General features: G+C 38.0%; 1 protein-coding gene and 1 long non-coding RNA gene across 2 annotated transcripts in view; both read right to left on the bottom strand.

Annotated features, from left to right (window-relative positions):
* LOC139949384 (neuronal cell adhesion molecule-like) overlaps positions 1–11033 on the bottom strand; it is an 84725-nt gene extending 73692 nt beyond the window's left edge. Inside the window, 1 exon segment of the mRNA XM_071947745.1 lies at positions 10906–11033. The gene's annotated coding sequence lies outside the window, so the exon portion shown is untranslated.
* Positions 11034–13560: 2527 nt separating this feature from the next.
* Positions 13561–19291, bottom strand: LOC139934002 (uncharacterized). Its single transcript, XR_011785669.1, has 4 exons — positions 19205–19291; positions 17477–17537; positions 15841–15905; positions 13561–13890 (listed from the first exon to the last, which is right to left on the bottom strand). It is a non-coding gene; the product is annotated as an uncharacterized lncRNA (long non-coding RNA).
* Between the last annotated feature and the right edge of the window lie 1139 nt (positions 19292–20430).

Genomic DNA, 20430 nt, shown 5'->3' with positions numbered 1-20430 from the left:
AGGTTAAATGCGCCCAGAGTCACGCATACCTTAACCATGACGTGTACACTGAGGTAGACCACGATTTATCTGCATTTTTACTACTGTTGGTTTATGCTGATTACTGTGTCATTAAAGTTGGTGTATCATTCAAAGCAACAAGGTGACCAATACTGGGTACAGTTAGAGGATTCGCAGAAAACATTAATGTACATTACTCACGATATAGTGCAGCTGCTTCAAAGTTCAATTGTTACAAATGCACTTTGTGGTAAAAACATGAAAACTGCCAGTGATTCGAATTGGACTAAATTCATAGGCAGACCCACCTATTTGTGTGTAGCCATGGAGCTATAAAAAGGATAGCTCCATGGTGTAACATTCACACAGAAAATAAATGTTGTTGTGGTTCATTGCCCAATGCAATACCTGTGTATAGTGCATTTGCAGGACCAGCAATGAAGCCGTTTTCATCTTCACTGTTAATGACAGTATTAGTCATTCTGTTAAACTTTGCACAGAACCATGCCCAGTCAAACACAGATACAGGTGTGCTGTACACCTCAACAACTATAGCAAGAAATTGTCATTGAAACTTTAGAGGTCGATTGCTGGAGGGCAACTCTCACCACTCTCTATGGTGTGATACAAATAAGTTGTCCACCACAAAGTAACAAAGCGTGAAATTTTCTACTCCATGACCCAACCACAGGAGTGGTAATACATAATTGGATGGGGCAGACTGAAGTCTTGTCTGGGCTCTGTAGCTTATCAATCATAAGTGTCCACTGACATTTTACAAATTTTGCATTTACTGGTCTGCTAAAATTGACACAGGAGGAAAGTTCACAAAACATTTCAGAAACTTCCAGAAAGTTTACCATTCTATCCTCAATTTAAATTTGAATGATCTACATGCACATGTACATAATGTGTTCTCAACGAGCCTTATGTTGGAAATCAACATGGTTTCACGAAGGTTGGATGGGTGAACTTCACCCATCCAACCTTCAATCGTTCCAACCCTCCCTTTTCAACAACAAAAATATGACTTATTCTATAATTTCATAGATTGGCTTAAAGAACATTGATTGATGATGATGATCTGTCCACTCAATACTTTTTTTCAAAAATGTACGTAAGTGGGTAGTTGTCAGCTAGACCTTTTTTGATAACCAGCCAAACACTGGTAATTGCTTGGCAATTATCCTTCGCTCTCAAGGTGGAATGTGCTAATGGCCAACATCAAATCCCTTCATATCTTGTTATTTATGTTCGGTTTGAACCTGGTGAGTTATGAATAACAACGAGGTGAAAAATACTCAATCAGCAGCTGATCACAGCTGCGTTTAGACTGAAAAACAAAAACTTCCCAAATCTGTCCAAAGCCTTGGGCAGACTATTCTCGCTCCTATGCCTGAGCACAGAGCTTTGACAAACAGCCATGTCTGATCTGAGAAAGAAAATACTTTGCTCAAACGGTAGTGTTATAGATTAACAATTAAAATGACATTTTATGATCTACACAAAGTAGGGTTGAATATTTTTTTGTGAACTTAAAGACATTTCACTCTTGCTGAAAAACAAACTTGTGTAATCCTTGGTTTCAGTAAATTACATTCACTTTTACGGACTTCAGACCTACAAACAAAGCTTAAAACATGTTGTTGAATGTAAATTTAGTATTCCTTACTTTAACAGCATACAAACGTACAAAGGGCCTACATGACTCTAGGTCCTACATGTATGCACACTGCAGTATTTCTTGGAAAAATCATGGGCAAATTTATCCAACAGACTAGACTACAACAGACCCTTTTCAAGGGCACCAAGGCAATGATCTAGGCATGTATATAGGCTATTATACTTTGCCCCTGTAAAGGCATCACCATCTAAATGTATGCAGAATTCACAGGCATGAAGAAAAAAAAACTGTCAAACCAAATTTCAACCTGACACCATACATGTTCATGTAGTTCTGTGGATTTATGTTTTAAAGCACTCAGACAGAGCACAGCAGTTAAAGTCATCGGTTACAGACACAACCAATTCCTCAAATATTCTTGAAGTAAGAATCCCTTTTAAAATGTCACATTGTGACAAAGTTAAAATCATGCACTCTACACAAACTACGGGCACATTCATAGAACCCACACAAAGTACCAGTTAAAACTTATTGCAATTTGCTCAAACGAGTGCAAGATTACTGTGAATTTGGCAACTAATCCCCATCTTGTGAGTAACTGTCCGAATGTCATAAGGCACACACAGTGAAATGTGAAACACAGTGAGCCTGTCTTCTATATTTGGACACCAAAGACCAAACTGAACAGGTGCACTGAGGTCACCTTTCTTGAGGAGCACAGTGAGTTTGTGGGCTAGACCCCTCTCTGGGCTCTGCCCAACATTCTTCAGACAAGAATCATTTTCTTCATGGTTTGCCTCAATACATTACACTGATCATACATCATGTTCGAAATGCAGCACAGTGTAAATTGTAACATTATACCTCGGTAACCATACAAACTCCTGCACTACAGTCTGTGCTACCCCAATCCAATTTCATGGCCTACATAATTATTATGTGTATGCACGTACACAACATACTTTAAGAAACAGTTCATAGACCAACTGAGCAAGGCCCTAGATGAAAAACAGTAACCTGAAGAGGCTACATTTCACATTTTTGTATTAGAACATAACCCCTGTGTACCGTAATAAGTCACACTTATTACACTGTCATGTGAATGTAGCATATAACCACAAGGCACACAATGTCAAACTAAGATGCATGATGTACAGTCTACAGTGTACATGGTACATCCACATAAATCACATACTGTACTGTCCCAAAACTCCCTTATAAATTTCAATAAGCCTTTTTGAGATATGACGAACACAACGCTATAAGGTTTGGGCAAATTTGTATACACCCAAACCCAACAGTACACTCCTATCACGTCCGTCCGCCATACCTCAAAAAGGTTATTATAATTTTTCTTCTAAACAGACAGCTAACAATAAATGGGGCTCTCCCCACCAACACCCCCCCCCCCCAAAGCTACATATACAATTCGTAACACGATGCTCATTGTTCACACTGATTCATATTCAGGAATGACTCATCAATAGTTTTAAAAGGACCCATAAAACTAGATGTAATAACGGGTGCTTCTTCCAGTAAATTATGCCAGACATGTCACGGATTATCTTTCACCCCCAATAGGAAAGAGTCCTTTCCCGACAATAAATATCTCACATCGATGATATCATGCAATGTACCCGTGAGCAAGAAACAGTTTCATATTGCTCAATACTTGATGTGCAGCACTTGGACATTGATATGAAACGTGTTGAAGAGGGACATGAACAAAAACATCATACAATTGATACAGTTTCATATTGCTCAATACTTGATGTGCAGCACTTGGACATTGATATGATACGTGTTGAAGAGGGGCATGAACAAAAACATCATGCAATTGATTCAGCACACCTGGAAAAAGCGACTGTGATTTTTGCACTTATGAGGGTACATTTGGACAAAAATACAGTTTAGAGTATTAATTACATTCCCGGGGTTGCCCCCTGGGAATAACGTTCAGCCTTTTCACACTATGATCGCTTTACCCCGTTCTGCCCCGGCAAATGGGCATACCCATACCCTGAGGAATAGCCACCCCTGGTCTGGAGTAGGGGTAAGCCGTGGGTTAGATTCTTAAAGCGTGCAGCCGGAACCCCGTGGAAACAAGATACAGTGTGACAGTGCACAGGGGTAACAATAGTCCCAGGGTTTCCTCGGGGCTGTATTCCACGGGGATAAGAGATACCGTGTGAAAAGGGTATTATATTGTAGGGTTTGTTCTTAACTTTTTGTATTCTTACTAGCCAGCAGGACCAGTTAGCTTGTCATGTCACTAGTTTGTCTACTTTGTCCCGTGTCCATATTAATAGACTTATATTATTAATACGGGATGCTTTCCTATAAACTGAACGAGCCACCCTGAGCGCTTTGACTGGAATGACGTGTATGATTTTACACTGATTCTGTTTTGACTCCAATTGGTGTATACGATTAAAAAAAGAACCAATTTACAGTAAAAAGGATAATGTGTAAGCCCTACATGTCATTATAATTATATAGATAGTGTTAGATTACTTTCATTTAAAAACATACTTTAAAAACTTTAAAAACTATGATGTCTGAGACTGCGAGTATCAATCAAATAATAACACCTTTTTTCATCTTCAAAATTCAGATGAAGAAAATACAAGACGTATCAAAAAAATCAATTTGTACATTTTTCGTAAAACATGCCTCGTTGGGTACCTTGCTGGCATGTCCACGACTACACAAAATCAGTTCAAATCTTGCAATTCAATTTCAAACTGTTAAGCTGTTTGTAATTGTCCACCGGTCTGTCTAGTCCAAGAAAAAAACTACCACACCTTTACAATTGAACGCCAACAGCAACCCATGATTTGAGCAAACCCTGGGAAAAAAAGACCAAACTTCATTCAGTGAAGTTATCTAATGAATGGAATCATACGTCATGCTGTGTGTGCTCTGGATCTAAATTCAACAAAGTTGACAAGAGGGAACAAAGTCGACCTCTGCCAGAGGTCACAAACTGACCTTCAAAATGCCATACAATCAATTCAAACACTCCTCCAATGTTTGTCATGCTGGAACTGTTGAAGTGAATAACTGATTCACAGCTATCAGGAAAATGTACCATATAAAACAAAATTTACTTTTCATTACTAGGTGTGAAAAGTACTTCTCATTTACAATTTAGGTGTACTTGAGTTTCAAATTTGTTTACAAATCCATTTAAATTTGTATATACTGTAAAATCTGTTCAAGTAAAAAACTTTGCTTTTTTAAGGTGTTTTTTAGTGTATTTTTTGTTGGTTTTCACACCTTACAAATTATACACTATGGTCTTAACATGTAGTAATAGGGCTAGAATTTAGGGAGAAAAGCCACAAGAATTCAAGTGGCTGTCCATCAATTCTTTCTTCAACCATTTATTTAAATCTTTAACATTCTATAAATCTACTTTAATGTCTCCTGATAAGTAGCATCACAGACATGGTTGAAAACTGCACAGACAATCAGAAGAGTGATCACATTAAGATAACCATAAGACATGCTCTACAATACTTAACCATCAGAGACAATAACTGCAAGTATGTTAATTCCAATCAAGGATAAATCTAGTTTCCTTAAAGACTTTTGATCTCATGGTCTGATGCCTTGATATCAAAAAGCAACTCCTGTTGTTGCAGCTGCAGATCATGTCAGTCCATCAGACAGAGGATGAATTTCAACACCAGGGCCCAATTTCAATAAGCTACTTGAGCAGAAAATTATAAGCAGGATACCAGTCACAGAGGGTGTGATATGGTACTTTGGCTGGTAACCTTACTCTGGTAAGCATACTTTATGATGAGCTTAGCTGCATATTCTGCTTTTAAAAAAACATCTCAATGAAACTGGACCCAGACACTAGACAACTTTAAAATGCCCTTTCAGCAGTGCAGAAACCAATCAGACCTGCAGGTCATAATGAGCATGCCAGGAGTCATTTCCAGTTGGATTGAGGGTTGAGATTGCATTGATTAGTGAGGTGTGGTTCACATTCATGTTGCATTTGCACAGGCCATGAACAGAAACCTTATTAGTTTCACACTAATACTAATAGCCCCGAGATTCACACTAATACTAATAGCCCCGAGATATTTCACAAATTAAAACAAATTCAAGACCTTTCAACACTATCCAGGAAGAAAATTTAAAGACTTTTTCACACTTATGTGTATTTTACGTTTTGAAACAAGAGAGATGCTCAACAAAAAAAACAATTCCAAGATTTGCTTCAAGATTTTTAAATTATTGATTTAACATTGTACACGACACAAACCAGCCCTTATTTAATTCAAACTTTATTTAAAAAAATGAAAGAGAGGGGTCTACATGTTATTTTTTAAAGAAACCTTTCTAAGTTTAAAAATAAAACCGCAACTAAAGGTGCTCAGAGGTAAACATGGACAGGTGAGATTTTTTGCACTTTATGAAGAACTTATTTTAAAGGACGATACGTGTTAACAGAATCGCAAACTGACAAAGTCATTCAGGAAATTATATTTCCCATATTATTTTCCTCACTTCCTTCAAAACTAACCTAGTGCGGTGAGAGGGCTAGTTTCCAAAAGCTAATATATTTAAAGGATGCTTTCAATGGACCTGCTGTATTTGTAGAGGTGCAGAGAAAATATGTTCTCTTTAGAACATTTATTTCACAGTTAATATTTGACACAAATTTGCAGTACCAACTAGTAAAGCAACTGAGTGAGTCAATTAAACATTCAATTACTCATGGATGATTTTTGCATTAAATTTGACAAAACTAATGATTTTTATGCAAAACTTTGTCAAGTCAGCCTTGAAATCTTTTGCCTAATACTAGTTTGCAAAATTAAATACGAAAATCATCCATCAGTTACACAATGTTTAATTAACTCACTAAAGTGCTTCCTTTACACCAATAGTACTGGTTCTGCAAATAAATAGGAAGAACAGAAATGAAGGAGAGCATCATTCATAATAAAACTCATGTCTGTTTCCACCCTGGCCCTCTTAAACTCCAGAGATATTAATAGAGATATTAATAAGGTACAAGGTCCACAGCAAGTGTAAAACATATGGGAAATTCCGACAATTATCATAGTGCACCATGGAGTCGAGCAGGCCAGTTTATATTAATGGAAATTGGAAAGCCTATTTTCCACTTGACAACAACTGAGCAATTTAGAGTGTAATTTATGCATTGTTAGAAGCGTGAGTCACTGAGTTAGTAATCAGTGCGTTTGTGTGCTGCTCTGCCTGTGTGCCCATACTAGAACCTGTGTACGACGTACAACTATTATGCACAAAATGAGATCATGCAGCATACATAGTGAATACCACAGGCTTGGTCTTAAAAAATGTTTCAAAAATTGTACGAGTTTGTTAAACAACGATATAAAAAAAATATTTATATTTTTTAAACAATACTGGACAGGGAATATATTGTTATTGATGTCGCTTACTAGAACATTGCATTATGTATCACTTTTCAAAAAAATGATTTGTTTTCAATTTGCATTAATTGTTGTTAGTCAACATGGGCAACATCATAAATTCATTCCATTAATATAACATATCAGAAGCACACTTAAATACTGGATGTTATTTCATTTTTGCAACCCAAACCTTTGAAAGAGAAATAAAAATAAATAAGCCACGATATATGCAGGATGTTCGTAATTTGAACTGAAGGGAAATTGTTGAATTGAATGGAAAAGGGATGTTTAATATTATTACCAATATATAGTATTCAGATGAACAACTCAAAGTAACGAAATGCATTTATTACCAATAGTTACTTGAGAAAGAAACTTATCCGTCCATGTTACTTTCACTGATTCATTCCAATTTTAAGTGTGTGGGACTGGAAGGTCACAGAGCAAACAAAAATGGTATTCCTACGTATCCTACCCATTATTCAATTTGTTAATACTGCATCATGGCCAAGCAGGGCCCAAGGTAGGAGAGTCACATTTTCCAGCAAGCTTTGTCGTTACATTGTTCCTGACAAGGCCTGCATTCCTAATCCAAACTCAAATGCCCATTATAATAAATAAGTATACCTATGGAAAAATTCTCCCCTTGCCATATTTTTGAGGCTACCTCCCTGCCGTAACTATGACTATATAGCAAGTTGTATTTCTGCCCGCAGGGCACAACTCCTGCTACAACTCTAATTGGGTTACTGGTGTTTTTATAGCATGCCCCCTGTGTGATATAATATGGGGATATAACGGTGTGCCATTCAAAAACAGTTGTGAATATTCACTGACCGTGTAGCAGATTACAGTGTTAGGATAAAGACCTGGTATGGTAAAAAATAATAAAGATTGGGTTTTTGTACCACAATCTCCAAAATTTCTAGGTAAATTTTACATAAGGAGTTTGAAATCAGAAAGTACAAATCTTTGAGTTTAAGGAACACGTTGCCTTGGATCGGTCGAGTTGGTCTTTGAAAAGCGTTTGAAACCGTTTGTTATAAAATGCATATGATTAGAAAGATATTTTAAAAGTATAATATAATAATCCACACAAGCATCACTCGAAATTGCACGAGTTTCCTTTTACGTCGCGAACTAACATGGTCGGCCATTTATTGGAGTCAAATTTTTGACTCCCATAAATGGCCGACCGTGTATCTTCGCAACGTAAAAGGAAAACCGTGCAATTTCGAGGCATGTTTGTGTGGATCATATTCTACTTTTAAATTATCTATCAAACCATTATATGCACTTTATAACAAACGGTTTCAAACGCTTTTCAAAGACCAACTCAACCGATCCAAGGCAACGTGTTCCTTTAAGATGAAAGTGTGCTTTGCTTTAATGTACTTTACGATGACTACATGTACTAAAAGCTTTGAAAACATTCAAAATAAGATGTCACAAAAAAAGCAAAACAATTTTGTTTGTTTTGAAAACATACATGTAGATACATAGTATGTGATAAACTTATTTTCTTTCCAAGAGAAAACACTATAAAAAGTCTTTCATAACACCAAGTGTGCCAGCTGTGCAATGGCTACAGTACTGTCTCCAAAACAATGAATTTTGAACAATGTGGCACCGAAACACTTTTTAAAGTTTAGCATCCATACTAATAAATTAATGAATAATAAGATGCAGGCATGTTGTAGTCCCTTGTTCATTGTCTCTTGTGTGAGTGACCAGCTAGCTGACATTATGGGTGCCTCACAACATGTAGTAAATGTTACGCTTATATTATTCAAAGAATAATTTGAGCAGTAACACATAGTGTGAATGTGAGATGACAAAGATGGCAACAAGTATCCCAAACCAGCCTTTCAACAACTGCTCAGATCCTTAAACAGTCTCATGACCTCTTTAAGCACCCAAACAAAACTGGTCATGCACTGGAGAGTCTGCTAGTAATACTGTTAGTGTTACATTAATTAATGATGGACATTGAAACAGTCTAACTAGAGGTGGCTCAATTCCGATAAATGCTTATGTGGAGGCATTGTAAGCTATACGTACTTATGACAGTACAAATTTTTATTTTCGATACATCGATTATACGATTATAATACTCAATAATGAACTTCCCATATGGCGATTTTCAAACAAATTTGACATTGGCGGGTTCTTTTTGACTCATTAAGAAATTATCTTACAGGTGACAACTGACAACCATGCGGATAAAATCTCTTTCTGAGAAGAACTGACAAAGGCCCTTCTTAGCGTTCTGCACTAATGCTCAGATCTAAGACAAATGTGTCAAAATTCACTAGTACGCATGAACACAGACTGAGCTTAACGTTTACCCGGTTACTGTGATGTCTGTCTGCTATGATCAGGCGTGCTGACTGCCAATGGGTTTATCGCATCATAGACTAAAGAGCTAATGGTAGAAAGATAGTGACATCATTAGTGCCGACTGAGCTACTGAAATACGTTTTCTCAGATTTTCAGCCACCACTTCTCCCCAATAAGAGATTGTTATCTGACATGGTTGCAAGCTATTTGTGTACATCATGTACTGTTTCAAATTTTCTGCACAGACTAAATGAAAAAGTGGTGGTTTCTTTCAAACTTGTTTTAATGACCTGTTCCCTACATGAATTGTGGGATCTATTGGTCCTTGCCTTCAACAGTTTTATTATAAACATCTTTGTTTTTTGTTAATAGATATGTTTTGCTCCAGAATTTTAATGATGTAACTGTCATGTAATTCTCCAGCACTGGCAGCGAATCTAAGAGATTTTTAATAAATCATTAAATAAATAAATGAATAAATTAACTAAATCGTAGAAATTTGAAGGGAAAAAAAGAAACTGTCCGCTGCTGCTGGTTTTAACTAAACCATTTATTTTAACATAATGATGGTATAAGAGTCTGTAATTTAAGCATCTTTGTAATAAATTGTATGCAGGGTAGGGGCTAGTTGCGATAACGTAACCCTCCTCCCGACGGCCGCTATGGAGAAGGGTTTGCATTATCGCAACTATGTAGGGGCAGACATTTTTACTTCATTGCCACTGGACATGTGATGTTGGATGGCATTATTGACAACACTCGTAGCACAAAAGTGTCAGACTTTGGGAATGACTTGTAGCTGAATCTATCCGCCTTCCAGATTCGAGTGGAAGTTCCACCACTGAGTCTGCCCAGACGGTTGCTGGCAACTACATAACTAAGTGTTCAACAAGATCGATTGCAATTACGTAACCCTCCTCCCGACAGACCGGCAATTTATTCTGTACTCTATGCTAATATTCACATCCCTAAAGTCCTAAACCCAAATCACCCAACGTGACCAAAACTGCAACAGTGAAAATGAATTTATAAATTAATGTAAAAATACACGATTTTAATTTATAATATAATTTTTATAATCAGTAAAGACAATCATTAATAATAATATCAATCATGTCTCAATTTATAATTATATTACAAAATACAATACAAGGTCTATCTATGATTTTGTTTGTATAATTATTTCCAACAACTTACAAGTACATGGCCCACTTGTCATCGGTTTACCAATGAAATAAGGTTATTTCAACCAATTATTATACAATAAAATTGCCAATGGGTTATACAGATGATAAATATCGCAACTGGTTAACGGGGTTTGCTCGTTGCTTTATGTTGAAACCATATTCAAACGTGTAGGCCTACCCTTGTGTACACACTCACACAGCGGGTGTGTGTGCCCAAAATAACGGCCACAGCCAACGTTCAAAAACAGGAATATCCGACCCTCAAAACACATTAAACACTCAATGTTTCTCAGTCTTAACAGTTAATACAGCAACAGTTAGTACTACTTACCAGTTTGTAAAAACAAAATCTATCTTTTCCTCGAGAATATTTGTGTTTTCTCCGCTCAAGTATGTTCGTATGAGATGCTAGAGCAGACGAAACAACGCCTGATAAAAAGATCGAGAGCGCACACCAGAGAGTTTGCCCAATAATGCTAGTGTGCTGAGCGCCCCCTGGCCCCCGCTATTTATTATGCAAATAAGCAGACGAATCGAGTGGTGCTTGACTAGACTCGCTGACCGTTTGTCATAAAAGGGAAGTCCCAAAGGGTTCGTCAAACTTTCTTTTGCTACCAAAAATACAGGTGAATCCCCAAAATAAATCTTGAATCGTTGGGGAAAATAGTATAACCTAAACAGTAATTAACAGAGCAATAAAACATTTAGGCCTTTGAGCATGTTTTTTTGTTTTTTGTTTTTTTTTACAAAACAACGAATTAGTCACGTAGTTTTTTGTTTAGAGAGAGCTGAAAAGTCGGGTAATTTTTCGTTTGCATGCGGCCGTCCTTCCGGGAGTTTCATAAAAATGGTTTCAGTATATGGCCGCAAATCCTTCCAATAAAATGAAGCAATCTGTCAAATATAAAAAAACTCATGAATCGTTGACGTTGACTGATCTTACCGCCTACCAATATCATGAAGAATCAAGGTTAGGCTGGGTGTAGGAAAGTTTTATTATTGGGCCTAGGCTTAAAGGAACACGTTGCCTTGGATCGGACGAGTTGGTCAAAACAAAAGCGTTTGTAACCGTTTTTTATAAAATGCATATGGTTGGAAAGATGTTTTAAAAGTAGAAAACAATGATCCACACAAGTTTGCCTCGAAATTGCGTGGTTTTCCTTCTACTGTGCGAACTAACACGGTCGGCCATTTATGGGAGTCAAAATTTTGACCCCATAAATGGCCGACGTGTTTGTCGACGAGGTAAAAGGAAAACCACGCAATTTCGAGGCATGTTTGTGTGGATCATTGTATTCTACTTTTACAACATCTTTCTACCCATATGCATTTTATAAAAAACGGTTACAAACGCTTTTCAAAGACCAACTCGACCGATCCAAGGCAACGTGTTCCTTTAACATAAATGATAACATGAAGTTGCTTTGCATTTTCCTTTTTTTCACATCCATTGTTTTGCTGAATTGTCGTCTAAAAAAAACGACAAAAAATAGCTTTTATTAACGCAGCTTTTAGCCCTCTTTTCAACAAATACTTAAACTACTACATTTTGTTTATAACTAATACATGTACTTAGTTTTTTAATATAACACCCCCCCTTTGCTTTTTAAAACATTCAAGTCAGCAGTCAAAATCAAACCATATCGTCTTTACACATGTATATCACTCGAATTGACCCGCAAAGTGAACAAATCTTGAAAAGCACCATAACTTGCATTCTGGATGCATCCCATCGATGGGGCGCTCGGGATTTCAGCGGACAAAAAACAAGCCGTTTTAAACAAGCAAGACTGACACACTCTTGTTCAAAAGAGGGCGCTCTATCATTTTAGCAGTTGTTCTTAGTGGGTCCAGAATTTTGTCATTACAGCTTAAATGCATTCGTTTTTAAAAACAAGGTTTTGAAACTTGTTTAAGCGGGAAATCCTGGAAGCCCTTGTTTGAGGCAACACAGTGATAACCCTGGATACACAAATTACGCTCTCAAGTGTCTAACTTGGATGTTTAATCGATAACATTTTTGCTAGCCAAACCAATTCTGTATTAAGGGAATCAATGTGTGGTGAAGAGGTTTTCAACTAGTGGTTTAATCCCAACGAGGCCTGGTTTTTGATAATTTTACCGAGACGAAGTCGAGATAAATTATCAAGAACCAGGCCTGTACTAGTTGAAAACCACTAGTTGAAAACCGATTCCACACACTTTGATTCCCATTCATAAATACCTTTTCGGTCAAACCTTACCTCCGCCGCCCTCGGGTAAACAACTTCTTATAAGGGAATGCCGAGTGCCTCACTTGAAACGCGTGATTTGGCACAACTGTTTCAGCTGTTGCTCTCGACCAATAGGAATGAAGAAACTGTCTTATAAGAACAGGTGCAAGCTCGCGTGTCACGCCCATGTTTCAACACTTTTGACTGGTCATAAACAAAGGTTTATACACACCCACGTGACCCCGCTCTCCAAACTGTCAGAGGTATTTATGAATGTTCGTTTAAAGGGTCTATGTACTTTTTGCAGGACAAAAAACACAATGTCTACAGATTTACACTAAACTTACACCGTTTAATATAATAACGGTAGAAAGCTTCCCTGAAAATATTAGTTGCTGAGGTGCTGTAGTTTTTGAGAAATTAGTAAAACAATGTCATGAAAATAATTATCATCTCAGTGAACATAAGACGAAAATTATTTGAGCATAAAAAAACGTATTTTCATGACATTATTTTACTTATTTCTAAAAAACTACAGCACCTCAGCAACTAATATTTTAAACGCATCTAAACGCACACAGCTTCATGTGACAAGGGTTATTTTCCTTTCATTATTATCTTGCAACTTCGATGACCGATTGAGCTCAAATTTTCACAGGTTTGTTATTTTATGCATATGTTGAGATACACCAACTGTGAAGGCTAGTCTTTGACAATTACCAATAGTGTCCACTGTCTTTAACCGATAAATAAATCACTATGTATACACAGACTGTGTTCCAAGTAGAGGAGAAGCCTCGTTTATTTTTTCAACGTTTCAAATAAACTTGAATCAAAACACATTTATTTTGAATAATGCAAGGTATCCATTATGTCAAATAGGAGTAGAATCTTAATCTTCCATCCTTGCATGCAACTCCACTCTACGAACATTTGTTCTCTAGTTTGTGCTTTTTTTTGTGTATTTGTTTTTCTTGTTATGAATAATACATTGTAGAATCTCTGTCAGTTCATCCAATGGTTTAAGACTCGACCTTTGGCTTAGGGTGTCTCTTGTTGTGCTTCTTGGCAAACCTCATGTTCTTCAAGAACTTGGCATCAACCTAGGTAAAAAAATAAGAAAGAAAAAAAATCAATCAGAGTGAAAAAAAAGGGAATAAAAGGGTAGCGACTCGTTCTTTCACGGCCATTTAGAACCGGCAGGGTAGTTGCGCGGCCAACTCACCGCGGCCAACTCACCGACAGCACCCGCATTGCCCGTAACAAGAAACATTTTGCACCGAGACTAGCCCGGAGTATCCGCTCACAACCGGTTATTAACACTGGTCATTATCAAAGGTTAATACACCCCCACGTGATGCGCTCTCCACAAATAGGAATAGCGAAACTGTCTCAGGTATTTATGAATAATAAATTGTTGTCCAGCTTCTTCATATTGCTCTGGTAGCAAAATGTTTTGCAGAGGGAGAGATCTCTGAAAACCCAGTTTTCAATAATCCATTTGCATAGATTTGAATAATGTCTGGTACAATGACTTGCTTAGTCACAATGTACCACTTAAATTTTAATCCTCAGACTATAGAGACAGTTGCTATGTCAAATGGTTCAAGGCAAGCCTTTGCATAGGAACCTCCAGATGAGCAAACCCGGTACCATTTTGCCATACACATTCATTCAGAATGTGCCATACAAACATTCATTCAGAATGTGCCATACACACATTCATTCAGAATGTGCCATACACACATTCATTCAGAATGTGCCATACACACATTCATTCAGAATGTGCCATACACACATTCATTCAGAATGCGCCATACACACATTCATTCAGAATGCGCCATATTTATGACCGCATGAGGGTGCTCTCAATATTATTTGTATCACTTCCGGGTGTATACGCGATTCGTCCTGCACAGTTTTAATTGCCCTTTTGTCACTTTTGTAGCGCCGTAGTTTTAAGTTGCTTGAGAGGTGGATTAGAACGGCTCCTTTAAAGTTCTTATTGTCCGTGATGGATATGATGTCTGTGGTAGTAATGTGTTCCAGTCTTTAATTACTGTTTTGGGTAAGAATGAATATACCCCCAGAAGTGATACACAATGTTTGAGAGGGCCCTCATTGGCAAAATATTTTATATGGGTGTTCACCGTCTCTTAAAAGAACACGTTGCCTTGGATCGGTCGAGTTGGTCTTTGAAAAGCGTTTGTAACTGTTTGTTGTAAAATGCATACGATTGGAAAGATATTTTAAAAGTAGAATATAAAGATCCACACAAGTATCACTCGAAATTGCAAGGTTTTCCTTTTACCTCGTCAACAAAAACGGTCGGCCATTTATGGGAGTCAAATTTTTCACTTCCATAAATGGCCGACCGTGTTAATTCGCAAAGTAAAAGGAAAACCACGCAATTTCGAGGCAAATGTGTGTGGCTCATTTTATTCTACTTTGAGAACACCTTTCTAACCATATGCATTTTATAACAAACGGTTACCAACGCTTTTTAAAGACCAACTCGACCGATCCAAAGCAACGTGTCTCTTTAATTAACTACGCATAAGCTTGCCCGAATCATGTGACATAGCAACTGTCTCGATGCTGAGGAACTAAAATTGAAGTGGTGATCAAGCACTTTATTGTACCAGACAATATTCAAATCAAACACACAAATGGCTTACTTGAACTGCTTGGCGCCCTTCTAAAATTACATCATGTGCATGAGGTCTATTTGGGCACCTTGTTTGTTAAGTTTCAGCCAAAGTCACGAGCCCAACTTCACAGAGCTACTTAACGGCCATTTTTGAGATTACTGAGCGAGTAAGAACATTGTTTATCGTAAGCACATGAAAAGGCATGCTAACCTACCAGAGCTTACTGTGTGAAACAAAATGACATAACAATGTTCAGTGAACTACGCTTGCGTGTAAAAACAAGTTTCTCCTATAGTTAGCATGAAAACTTGCTTACCGTTAAGCAGCACAATGAAGAAGTTGGCCCCTAAATAAAACCATTAATGGTAAGTATGCTTGATTTAGTCTGGAATAAGTACTTACCCCTTTAAGACAAGGGCTCTTCAAGTTCTTGGGTCTCTTGATTCCATTGCGGTGATTTTTGCGACCTGCCAACAAGAACATTTGGTTTAAATGAGGCACAGTAACACACAACGGCAACAAAGGCATTGCTCCTCAAAATTGTTCGTTCATCCTATTTACCAGTGAATACTTGATAAGGTTTCTGTTATAAGCCAGTTTATGGCTACCAGTGTGCATGCAACACTGGTACCAGAAAACGGAGACCCTGATTAACACGCTTTTGTATACACCCTCAAGATTTTGTCTCAACAGTGAGTGATGTGTTAACACGCTCTTGGAGGAGCACAGCAATTTCCCTCTAGTATGGGGCTCTTCTATGAGGAAAATGTAATCTTGTATAGGATCTTTGAAAAGGGCACCACAGCGAAAGCACAGGCCAGCACAGTAATTGTTTGTGCCATCCCTCTAGTATGGGGCTCTTCTATGAAGAAAATGTAATCTTGTATAGGATCTTTGAAAAGGGCACCACAGCGAAAGCACAGGCCAGCACAGTAATTGTTTGTGCCATCCCTCTAGTATGGGGCTCTTCTATGAGGAAAATGTAATCTTGTATAGGATCTTTGAAAAGGGCACCACAGCGAAAGCACAGGCCAGCACAGTAATTGTTTGTGCCATCCCTCTAGTATGGGGCTCTTCTATGAGGAAAATGTAATCTTGTATAGGATCTTTGAAAAGGGCACCACAGCGAAAGCACAGGCCAGCACAGTAATTGTTTGTGCCATGGGTTATTCAGAAGCTTGGCGTACTCACTGTGGCCATGCTATGCTTAGTTTCCCCCATATCAAGATGGACAAAGGGTACTGGAGAGCGAGAGATGAGCAGGCTGCCACAATTGTTTATCATTGTATTTGGCATTAGGTGGACAACTCTGAGATTAGTCACACTACAGTAGAATACTGCTGTAGGCCTGGGTGACTAGTGCCACTTGTGGCATAGCTGCGGCTATTGATTGCTTAGTCAAGTCACGACTACCATTTTTCAACTACATGTACATGTTTAATCGTGCCGCTGATACTATATAAAAAAAACATTGAAACTTAAAAAATAGTTGCTCACAACTATTCACAATCAGACATCAGTGACACAGTGACACAGTCACTAGTCGAAGGAAATTTCACTGGTCGCCCTATACTGCCGTACAAAATGTTTGCTATTATAAGCAATGAACATTCTCGAATAACAAACATTCGCTATACCGAACATGACTGCAGGGTTTGTTAAGTCATGCTCTACTGTATTGGAAAATGAAGAGGCAGATGCCGAAAGTAGCAAGGTTTCGAATTACGCGGAGGCCATGGCCTTTGATGCCCCTGGTCTTGGCCTTGGTTCCCCTTTCAAAATTTCCCCATAGACTTCAAGATTTTGCAATGGAAGTGCACTTTGCAAACTAAAGATGGCCTTTCCTTCTGAAATATGAAATGCCAGGCCTGTAAATGGGCTCGGGAAATAGACCGCCCTTGCAAGGTTCTTGATGTAGACCTATCCTTTCAAGTTTTGTCAAGTAATGGACAAATTAACTAATGGTTTCCTTTCCCCAAAAGACCCCACCCTAAAGAATAAAAAACAAATATTGGTTTTCTTAGAAAGGTCTTCTTACTGTTGTTATGACTGGTGTGATTCTTGGACTTGGCCATGATGAACTCAAGGCGCAGAAATTCCTGAAAAGAAATTGAAAAAAGCCAAGTTCAAATGATAGTTGATGATCAATTAACAGTCTGTTATTTTGACAGCAATTTACCGTGCAATGTTGCTACATCAATGTTCATTGATTAAAGACACTGGACACTATTGGTAATTGTCTATGAAAATTTGAGCTCAATTGGTGGTCGAAGTTGCGAGATAATAATGAAAGAAAAAACACCCTTGTCACGCTCAGTTGTGTGCTTTCAGATGCTTGATTTCAAGACCTCAAAATCTAATCCGAGGTCTTGAAATCAAATTCGTGGAAAATTACTTCTTTCTCGAAAACAACTTTACTTCAGAGGGTTATTCTATGTTGAGATACACCAAGTAAGAAGACTGGTCTTTGACAATTACCAATAGTGTCTAGTGCCTTTATAGGCCCTGTCACAGCTGGACGTTTTAGCCAGCGTAAGCCAACGTATGGACATTTCGTATAAGTTAAGAGGACCCTGAAATACGCAGGGATACGCCATAGTAAGGAGAGGTCAAAAAAAATGTTTCACACATGTGAGAAACGACTCCCTCTGAAGTAACGTAATTTTTGAGAATGAAGTAATTTTCCACGAATTTGATTCCAAGACCTCAGATTTAGAATTTGAGGTCTCAAAATCAAGCATATCTGAAAGCGCTCCTACTAAAAGCCGACAACAACAGAGGGCGGGCATCATGTGAAGACCTTCACTACACTTACACTACACTGTCACCTGTGTGCACAGTTGAAGGTCTTAACATGACGCCCGCCCTCTATTGTGTTGTAAGCGCCAATCTATCTTACACGCATCATAATGGACTGGTCGAAACAAGATGGCGTCTGACCGCTCGCCGTGCAAGTTTTTTTTTTTGCTGGCTAAAACTGTAGCCTTTTTGTGAGGTTTCGCCATTACAATACATTTCTGTTTATATTATAAAGCACACAGACATAGTTCTAATATTAATAAGCCTTTAATTAATTTGCTGTTTTTTAGGTATTTCAAACTTGTTGTCGGCGTATAGCCCCACTTGTGTGGCCAAGGCTAGCTGAAGGATTCAGCTAGCCTTGGCCTGCAAGTGGGGCTAGTCAGTCATGTCAGTGTATTGTCGACACTTGGCTTGGACCGTTAGAGTCGGCTTTAAGTTTTAGTAGGACCCACTGAACGCACACAACTGTGTGTGACCAAAGGGTGTTTTTTTCTTTCATTATTATCTCGCAACTTCATTCGACGACAAATTGAGTTAAAATTTCACAGGTTTGTTATTTTTGCATATTTTTTGTTGAGATACACCAACCAAGAGTGAGAAAAGGCTGGTCTTTGGCAATTACCAATAGTGTCCAGTGTCTTTAAGACAATTATACTAGTTATGAAGTTCAGGATGCGACCTGTCTTAAAACCAAGTGATAAACTAAAAGACGGCAAGTGAGTTTTTAGTTTCTGTAGGCCCTACTCCCGATCCCGCATACATACTCGGTACTGCCATTACAGACTGGTAGAACTAGAAGAATCCCCATACCCATTGTCAATTACAACGTTAATTTTATATATCATAAAACCCATAATATTACTTTCCAGTGAACCCAATGTGTTTTCCGGATATTGCAATTTATAAAACAAGATTATTTTATCTTCGATGATACGTGAAAACTTGAGATTTAGTGGATTCTTACCGCTATCTGCAGAGAAGGATCAAGTAGTTAAAATGGCCGATTGAAAAGACCGGTAAGCATCGACAAGAGAGGGCGCTGTAACAGTTTATTGCGTGAGGGTGATTTTTCCGGATGGACATTATTTTTGGCCTGCTGATGGCACATAATTTGTTTTTGCTCGGACTCAATTTGCACACAACCAAATCGTCTCACATAACATACAGTGTAAAATGCTATTATGGAAAAGAAATACACCAAAAATAACCGGTCAAAAATAAATAGAAGTCACCAAGCTTGTAATGGTGCGATTCATGGGCCCGTCGTGTTTTTCTCACACAGTGATTTTCGAAACGTCCGACATCAATCTTGAAAAAAATAATGTCCCTACACCTCTTTACTCTCAGTGTCATGGCCCATGTCATAAAACATGCAAGTTGGAAGTCAACAGCCCTCAGAAACACTTTCTATGTGGGCTCTAAAATCAAATCAAAATCTAAATGGAATACTTTGAGACCTACAACGATGCGCCCGGCGCTCTGTTTTCTCCATACTCGGCGGGTATCTCAATCTCATTCTCCATACTCGGCGGGTATCTCAATCTCATCCTCGGGGAAAAGTGGGAGTGTACTTTAGGGACACATCAGTCGGACGGTCGTCTACTACTACGCGTTTCCTCCTCTGTCTTTAAAAACCCCGACCTCACACAACAGCTTTTAACAAATGTACCATTAAATCTGTATTCAAATTGGCTATTTTTAAAAGTTCGAATTAAAAACTTTTTTTCGATGAAAAATGATTGATTGTTTTGAGAGAAAGATTTTCACGAATACGATTGTTTATTATTAGTTTCCCTCCCCACCCAAAGTGTACTTTGGGGATACAAATCTGCTCACCCTTATTCTCCTCCGTTATTATTAGCACATGAATATCCGCCGAGGCTCAGCCTTGTGGGTTTTTTTAAGTGAGAAAATTACAATAATTTGATGAGTTCTTGATTCCTCGCCGAAAAGTTTACCAGAATGACACGAAAACTGTATTTTGCCGTAAGTTTGCGACTTTAAAACTCGACTTCTTCGTGTGAAAAGTTCTCTAGTGTAAACTTGTGTTTGGATGATTCACCATATAGAGGAGTAAGTGTTTTTGCTCTATGGGTGCACTCATTGTGAAATTTGTGGAATAAACCCAGTCAAAATCTGCATTTTTAACAAACTAGTCACAACAATTTTATAAAGCTTTTAAACTCCAAC

Source organism: Asterias amurensis, chromosome 2, assembly GCF_032118995.1.
Source record: "Asterias amurensis chromosome 2, ASM3211899v1".
NCBI lineage: Eukaryota > Metazoa > Echinodermata > Asteroidea > Forcipulatida > Asteriidae > Asterias > Asterias amurensis.
Note: the sequence above shows the minus strand (reverse complement) of the source record. Positions and strands in the feature narration are given on the sequence as shown.